The sequence below is a fragment of the Megascapheus bottae genome, chromosome 20, assembly GCF_031878675.1.
Source record: "Megascapheus bottae isolate mThoBot1 chromosome 20, mThoBot2.hap1, whole genome shotgun sequence".
In the NCBI taxonomy this organism is placed as follows: Eukaryota; Metazoa; Chordata; class Mammalia; order Rodentia; family Geomyidae; genus Megascapheus; species Megascapheus bottae.
In genome coordinates this window covers 43,086,044-43,092,846 of record NC_143528.1, presented here as the reverse complement: position 1 = coordinate 43,092,846, position 6,803 = coordinate 43,086,044, and positions in this window count along the sequence as shown.

Genomic DNA, 6,803 nt, shown 5'->3' with positions numbered 1-6,803 from the left:
TCACTGTCAACCCTTTCAACCTGCTGGCCCTCCTTCCCCGTCCGCCCCTCACTTGCCTTTCTTAATTTCATAGGACATATCTTGAGTTCTTTTGAAACCACATTCTTCCTTCTTCTTTTTCCATTTAAAATGTTTCCAGGTGGTATTTGTTTTTTTATTTTTTATTAAGGAATTTATTAGCATTGATTTTTACATCATATTTCAAATGTCATGTTTAACAAACAAGTATTTAAGAGGGGAATCTGTATATACATGACTGGCACGTAGGTTTTAGAACATAATTAACATTAAGCTGAGGGTGTGTATGGCATAGATACATATTAATCTACGTAATAAAACACTATGTCTATACAGTATTTAGAACATCATAGATTTTTATGTCTACGTAGTCAATATTTGTTTTTTACTTTTATTATCAGAGTTACATTCATAAGGCAGTGAGTACATTGCCTCTTGAAGATTATTACGCCTGCCCATGTTTTTCTCCCCCTTTCCCTCTCCCCAGATTTCCTTAGTTATTTATTTTATTGTTATTAACAGGTGAACTACACAGGAAGTCAGGTGAGGAGTGCATGTTCCTCTCTGTAGCAACCCAGGCCCTCCCTGAGTCATTTCCACCCACACCTGGGTAGTTCACTCTCCACATAGGAGAGTTCACTGTCCACACTGCACTGTTCACTCTGCACACTGCACAGTTCACTCTCCACACTGCACAGTTCACTCTCCACACTGCACAGTTCACTCTGTACACTGCACAGTTCACTCTGCACACTGCACAGTTCACTCTCCACATGGCACAGTTCACTCTGCACACTGCACAGTTCACTCTGTACACTGCACAGTTCACTCTCCACACTGCACAGTTCACTCTGTACACGGCACAGTTCACTCTGCACACTGCACAGTTCACTCTCCACACTGCACAGTTCACTCTGTACACGGCACAGTTCACTCTGCACACTGCACAGTTCACTCTGTACACTGCACAGTTCACTCTCCACACTGCACAGTTCACTCTGTACACTGCACAGTTCACTCTGCACACTGCACAGTTCACTCTCCACACGGCACAGTTCACTCTGCACACTGCACAGTTCACTCTGCACACTGCACAGTTCACTCTCCACACTGCACAGTTCACTCTGTACACGGCACAGTTCACTCTGCACACGGCACAGTTCACTCTCCACACTGCACAGTTCACTATGCACACTGCACAGTTCACTCTCCACACTGCACAGTTCACTCTCCACACTGCACAGTTCACTCTGCACACTGCACAGTTCACTCTCCACACTGCACAGTTCACTCTGTACACGGCACAGTTCACTCTGCACACTGCGGCCTCCACGGAGGAGAAGCAGGGGAGCGGGGTGTCCCCATGGGAAAGGATGGGAGGACAATGGAGTTCCCATCCCCAATGAAGGAGAGGGGAACAGAGAGACAGAGGAGTGAAGTGTCCCCAGGGGAAGGACAGAGCAGGGGACAGGAATGGACGGTCCTTCCCTGTCTGTCGAAGACATTAGAATTCCTCTGATGCAATGGTCTCGGAACCCTCTTCTTGCATCTTGGGGCCACACTACCCAGGCACTCAAAAAGGGGACAGGAACCTGGATGGCTGGGTTCATCCAGGTGGATGAACGTCCCCATGCCAGAGGGGATTGAGACTCCGATGGTCAGAATTCCCCTGGGACGGGGTATATACCACTGAGTGCTCTGGAGGGGTGGATGGCACAGTGTGCTCTGGAAGGGGTCGATATCACAGAGTGCTCTGGAAGGGGTCGATATCACAGAGTGCTCTGGAGGGGTTGGATAGCATAGAGTGCTCTGGAGGGGTTGGATAGCACAGAGTGCTCTGGAGGGGTGGATAGCACAGTGTGCTCTGGAGGGGTGGATGGCACAGTCTGCTCTGGAGGGGGTGGATGGCACAGTGTGCTCTGGAGGGGTGGATAGCACAGAGTGCTCTGGAGGGGTGGATGGCACAGTGTGCTCTGGGGGGGTGGATAGCACAGAGTGCTCTGGAGGGGTGGATAGCACAGTGTGCTCTGGAGGGGTGGATGGCACAGTCTGCTCTGGAGGGGGTGGATGGCACAGAGTGCTCTGGAGGGGTGGATGGCACAGAGTGCTCTGGAGGGGTGGATGGCACAGAGTGCTCTGGAGGGGTGGATATCACAGAGTGCTCTGGAGGGGTGGATGGCACAGTGTGCTCTGGAGGGGTGGATGGCACAGTGTGCTCTGGAGGGGTGGATGGCACAGTGTGCTCTGGAGGGGTGGATGGCACAGAGTGCTCTGGAGGGGGTGGATGGCACAGTGTGCTCTGGAGGGGTGGATGGCACAGTGTGCTCTGGAGGGGTGGATGGCACAGTGTGCTCTGGAGGGGTGGATAGCACAGTGTGCTCTGGAGGGGGTGGATGGCACAGTGTGCTCTGGAGGGGTGGATGGCACAGAGTGCTCTGGAAGGGTGGATGGCACAGAGTGCTCTGGAGGGGTGGATGGCACAGAGTGCTCTGGAGGGGTGGATGGCACAGAGTGCTCTGGAGGGGGTGGATGGCACAGAGTGCTCTGGAAGGGTGGATGGCACAGAGTGCTCTGGAGGGGTGGATGGCACAGAGTGCTCTGGAGGGGTGGATGGCACAGTGTGCTCTGGAGGGGTGGATGGCACAGAGTGCTCTGGAGGGGTGGATAGCACAGTGTGCTCTGGAGGGGTGGATGGCACAGAGTGCTCTGGAGGGGGTGGATGGCACAGAGTGCTCTGGAGGGGTGGATAGCACAGAGTGCTCTGGAGGGGTGGATGGCACAGTGTGCTCTGGAGGGGTGGATGGCACAGAGTGCTCTGGAGGGGGTGGATGGCACAGAGTGCTCTGGAAGGGTGGATGGCACAGAGTGCTCTGGAGGGGTGGATGGCACAGAGTGCTCTGGAGGGGTGGATGGCACAGTGTGCTCTGGAGGGGGTGGATGGCACAGAGTGCTCTGGAGGGGTGGATAGCACAGAGTGCTCTGGAGGGGTGGATAGCACAGTGTGCTCTGGAGGGGTGGATAGCACAGAGTGCTCTGGAGGGGTGGATAGCACAGTGTGCTCTGGAGGGGTGGATGGCACAGTGTGCTCTGGAGGGGTGGATGGCACAGAGTGCTCTGGAGGGGTGGATGGCACAGAGTGCTCTGGAGGGGTGGATAGCACAGTGTGCTCTGGAGGGGTGGATGGCACAGTGTGCTCTGGAGGGGTGGATGGCACAGAGTGCTCTGGAGGGGTGGATAGCACAGAGTGCTCTGGAGGGGGTGGATGGCACAGAGTGCTCTGGAGGGGGTGGATGGCACAGAGTGCTCTGGAGGGGTGGATAGCACAGAGTGCTCTGGAGGGGTGGATGGCACAGAGTGCTCTGGAGGGGGTGGATGGCACAGTGTGCTCTGGAGGGGTGGATGGCACAGAGTGCTCTGGAGGGGTGGATGGCACAGAGTGCTCTGGAGGGGTGGATGGCACAGTGTGCTCTGGAGGGGTGGATGGCACAGAGTGCTCTGGAGGGGTGGATAGCACAGTGTGCTCTGGAGGGGTGGATGGCACAGAGTGCTCTGGAGGGGGTGGATGGCACAGAGTGCTCTGGAGGGGTGGATAGCACAGAGTGCTCTGGAGGGGTGGATGGCACAGTGTGCTCTGGAGGGGTGGATGGCACAGAGTGCTCTGGAGGGGTGGATAGCACAGAGTGCTCTGGAGGGGTGGATAGCACAGTGTGCTCTGGAAGGGTGGATGGCACAGAGTGCTCTGGAGGGGTGGATGGCACAGAGTGCTCTGGAGGGGTGGATGGCACAGTGTGCTCTGGAAGGGTGGATGGCACAGAGTGCTCTGGAGGGGTGGATGGCACAGAGTGCTCTGGAGGGGTGGATGGCACAGAGTGCTCTGGAGGGGTGGATGGCACAGAGTGCTCTGGAGGGGTGGATGGCACAGTGTGCTCTGGAAGGGTGGATGGCACAGAGTGCTCTGGAGGGGTGGATGGCACAGTGTGCTCTGGAGGGGTGGATGGCACAGTGTGCTCTCGAGGGGTGGATAGCACAGAGTGCTCTGGAGGGGTGGATGGCACAGTGTGTTCTGGAGGGGTGGAATGGCACAGAGTGCTCTGGTGGGGGTGGATAGCACAGTGTGCTCTGGAGTGGGTAGATAGCGCCTTGTGCTCTGGAGGGGGTGGATGGCACAGTGTGCTCTGGAGGGGTGGATAGCACCTTGTGCTCTGAAGAGGGTGGGATGGCACAGAGTGCTCTGGAGGGGGTGGATAGCACCTTGTGCTCTGGAGGGGGTGGGATGGCACAGTCTGCTCTGGAGGGGGTGGATAGCACAGTGTGCTCTGGAGGGGGTGGATAGCACAGAGTGCTCTGAAGGGGGTGGATAGCACAGTGTGCTCTGGAGGGGTGGATAGCACAGTGTGCTCTCGAGGGGGTGGATGGCACAGAGTGCTCTGGAGGGGGTGGGATGGCACAGTCTGCTCTGGATGGGGTAGATAGCACAGTGTGCTCTGGAGGGGGTGGGATGGCACAGTCTCCTCTGGAGGGGGTGGGATGGCATAGTGTGCTCTGGAGGGGGTGGATAGCACCTTTTGCTCTGGAGGGGGTGGGATGGCACAGTCTCCCCTGGGAGGATGGTGGGATGGCACAGTCTCCCCACAGTTCCTCCGTCTAGGCCGGAGTGTGCCCGGCTCATCAGAAGCTGACATGGGCCGGGCACAGCCCGCTCCGGGCTCCACTCTGCCCCACCCTGCCTGTCCAACCTATTTATAGTTCACCAGAAACCGCAGCAAAACCTGACCACAGTTGTGCTGGGCAGCCGTGGCGGGGCAGCCGTGGCAGTGATGGTTCGAGCTGGCGAAGCAGGTCTGTGGAGCAGACATTAGGTTTCTGGTCTACCAGCAGGGTGCGGAAACAGTAACGTTACATTGTCACGGAATGGCTGCCGCCCTGGCTCTGCCTCTGGAACTTAGTTTGTGCTGGTTCTTGGCCCTGTCTGATGAATGGCATGTGGGGAGACGGCTTTGGAGGCTCCTGGGAGACCCTCCCGTATGATTTCATAACGGATGCATGAGGTCATCGCTTTTGCTCCCCCCGGCATCTGAGGACACAGAGATCCCAGGCTGGAACCAGCCCATCCCTCAAGTCCCGAGCCCTCCGCTGCTGCCCCAGGCCTCCTCTCTGCCACGCCGCCCAGAGCCACGCTGCCCGGAGCCACGCCAGGCATGTGTTAGTTATGTTTGCACACACTCTGTGCTCAAAGACAGAGCCCTGCAGCCCCCGTGCAGGCCAGGGGTCGCTCACACGGTTTGTGGCTGGAGATGAGACCCCAACTGTCCAGAGGGCCTGCTCCCCACCTAGGCGGGCAGTTCCTGCTGAATCAGCACTTGACGCCATTGAGTGTGAACCGAGTAGCTTCTGAAGCTTGGGGGCATGCACTCATTCACACTGAGAACACACATAGGGCCACCCCCCCCTCCGTGGACGGGGGGACACGTCAGGCATGCTGAGATAGAAGAAAGGGGCGTGGCTGGTGGTCAAGGTTCAGGCTGGCTAGGGGCCATACTGAGAAGCAGCCCTGGTGCCAGGCCCTCTCAGGGTGAAGAGCGGAGGACAAGCCTGAGAAGCGGGGTCAGAGGCTGGAACGGTATCGTGTGTGTGTGGTGTGTGTGTGATGGAATGTCAGTGCCCGCCTTGCCATCTGGCAGCAGCTGAGGTGGGGAGGAGCCAGGCTCGTCCCGATGTGAGCCTTCCCCTCCCTGCCTGGTGCGTCTCCGCTGGCGAGCGCGCTGGTGATTTACGGTGCAGGTGTGGGTTGAGGCGAGCAGTCCCTCTCTAAATATAGCACCTCCCGGGCCATAAATGGGAAAGAAGGACGGGCCCTTCGGAGGGAGAATTCGCTGCGCTGTCCCCGTCGGAGCTGGAGCCTCTGTGTCTCCTGCCTCACTCAGCTGTCGAGGTGAGTGTCTCTCTTCTCCTCTGCCCACTGCGGCTGGCTGGGAGGAGCTGCCGGGCACCAGCGTCCCGGTGAAGACCGTCGTCCTCCTCTGCCCGCCGCTGGCCGCCCTAGGCCCACTGCACTGTGGGAAGCAGGTGGGGACCCCACTCGGGGTTGAGCTCCACGCTCGCCCAGTGATTCTCCTCTTCCCACAGCCCCGTGTCCCCACCCTCACGAGAACCCTGGCGGGGTGGCAGGTGCCCTGCTGTCACCGCACTGTTAGTGGATGGACGTCTGTGCTGACTGTGGGGCCTCAGAAACGCAGGGAGGAGAAGGAAGACTGGGAGGGGGGAAGCAAAAACTGGGGTATTTTCTTAGAGGAGGAAAGAAAGAATCCAGAGCCAGGCTGGGGTGGGAAAGAAGGGATGCTTCCAGGTTGGCTGGAAGACCCAGTTTTCTCCCAGTGTGTTGTGAGGAGTTGGGGTCTGGTGCCGCAGGTCACTGGGCGTGTTTGGGGAGCAGTGCCTGCCAGGAGGTGGGGGGGGGCAGCCAGGATCCAGGGCCAGGCTGGATGCTGAGGCAGAAGGGGGCTCGGGAGTAGAAAGCACCCACCCTTCCCTTCCTCCTGTCCACGTGAGGAAAATGGGGCTCCAAGAGCATGTGGAGAGAAGGTCCTTTAAGGAGACATTTCCTGAACGAGGCCTCAGGTAAAATCAGTCTCAGGAGCCAGGGTGGTGGCGAGCTGCTGGGGACGAGACGGAGCCCATGCCCACCTTTCCTGTCCCCGTGCTTGGCTCAGTGGGCGCTGGCATTTCCCACAGTACTAATGACTGAGCACAACCTGGGGTTAGCCACAGAGTGCTCTGGCGTGAGT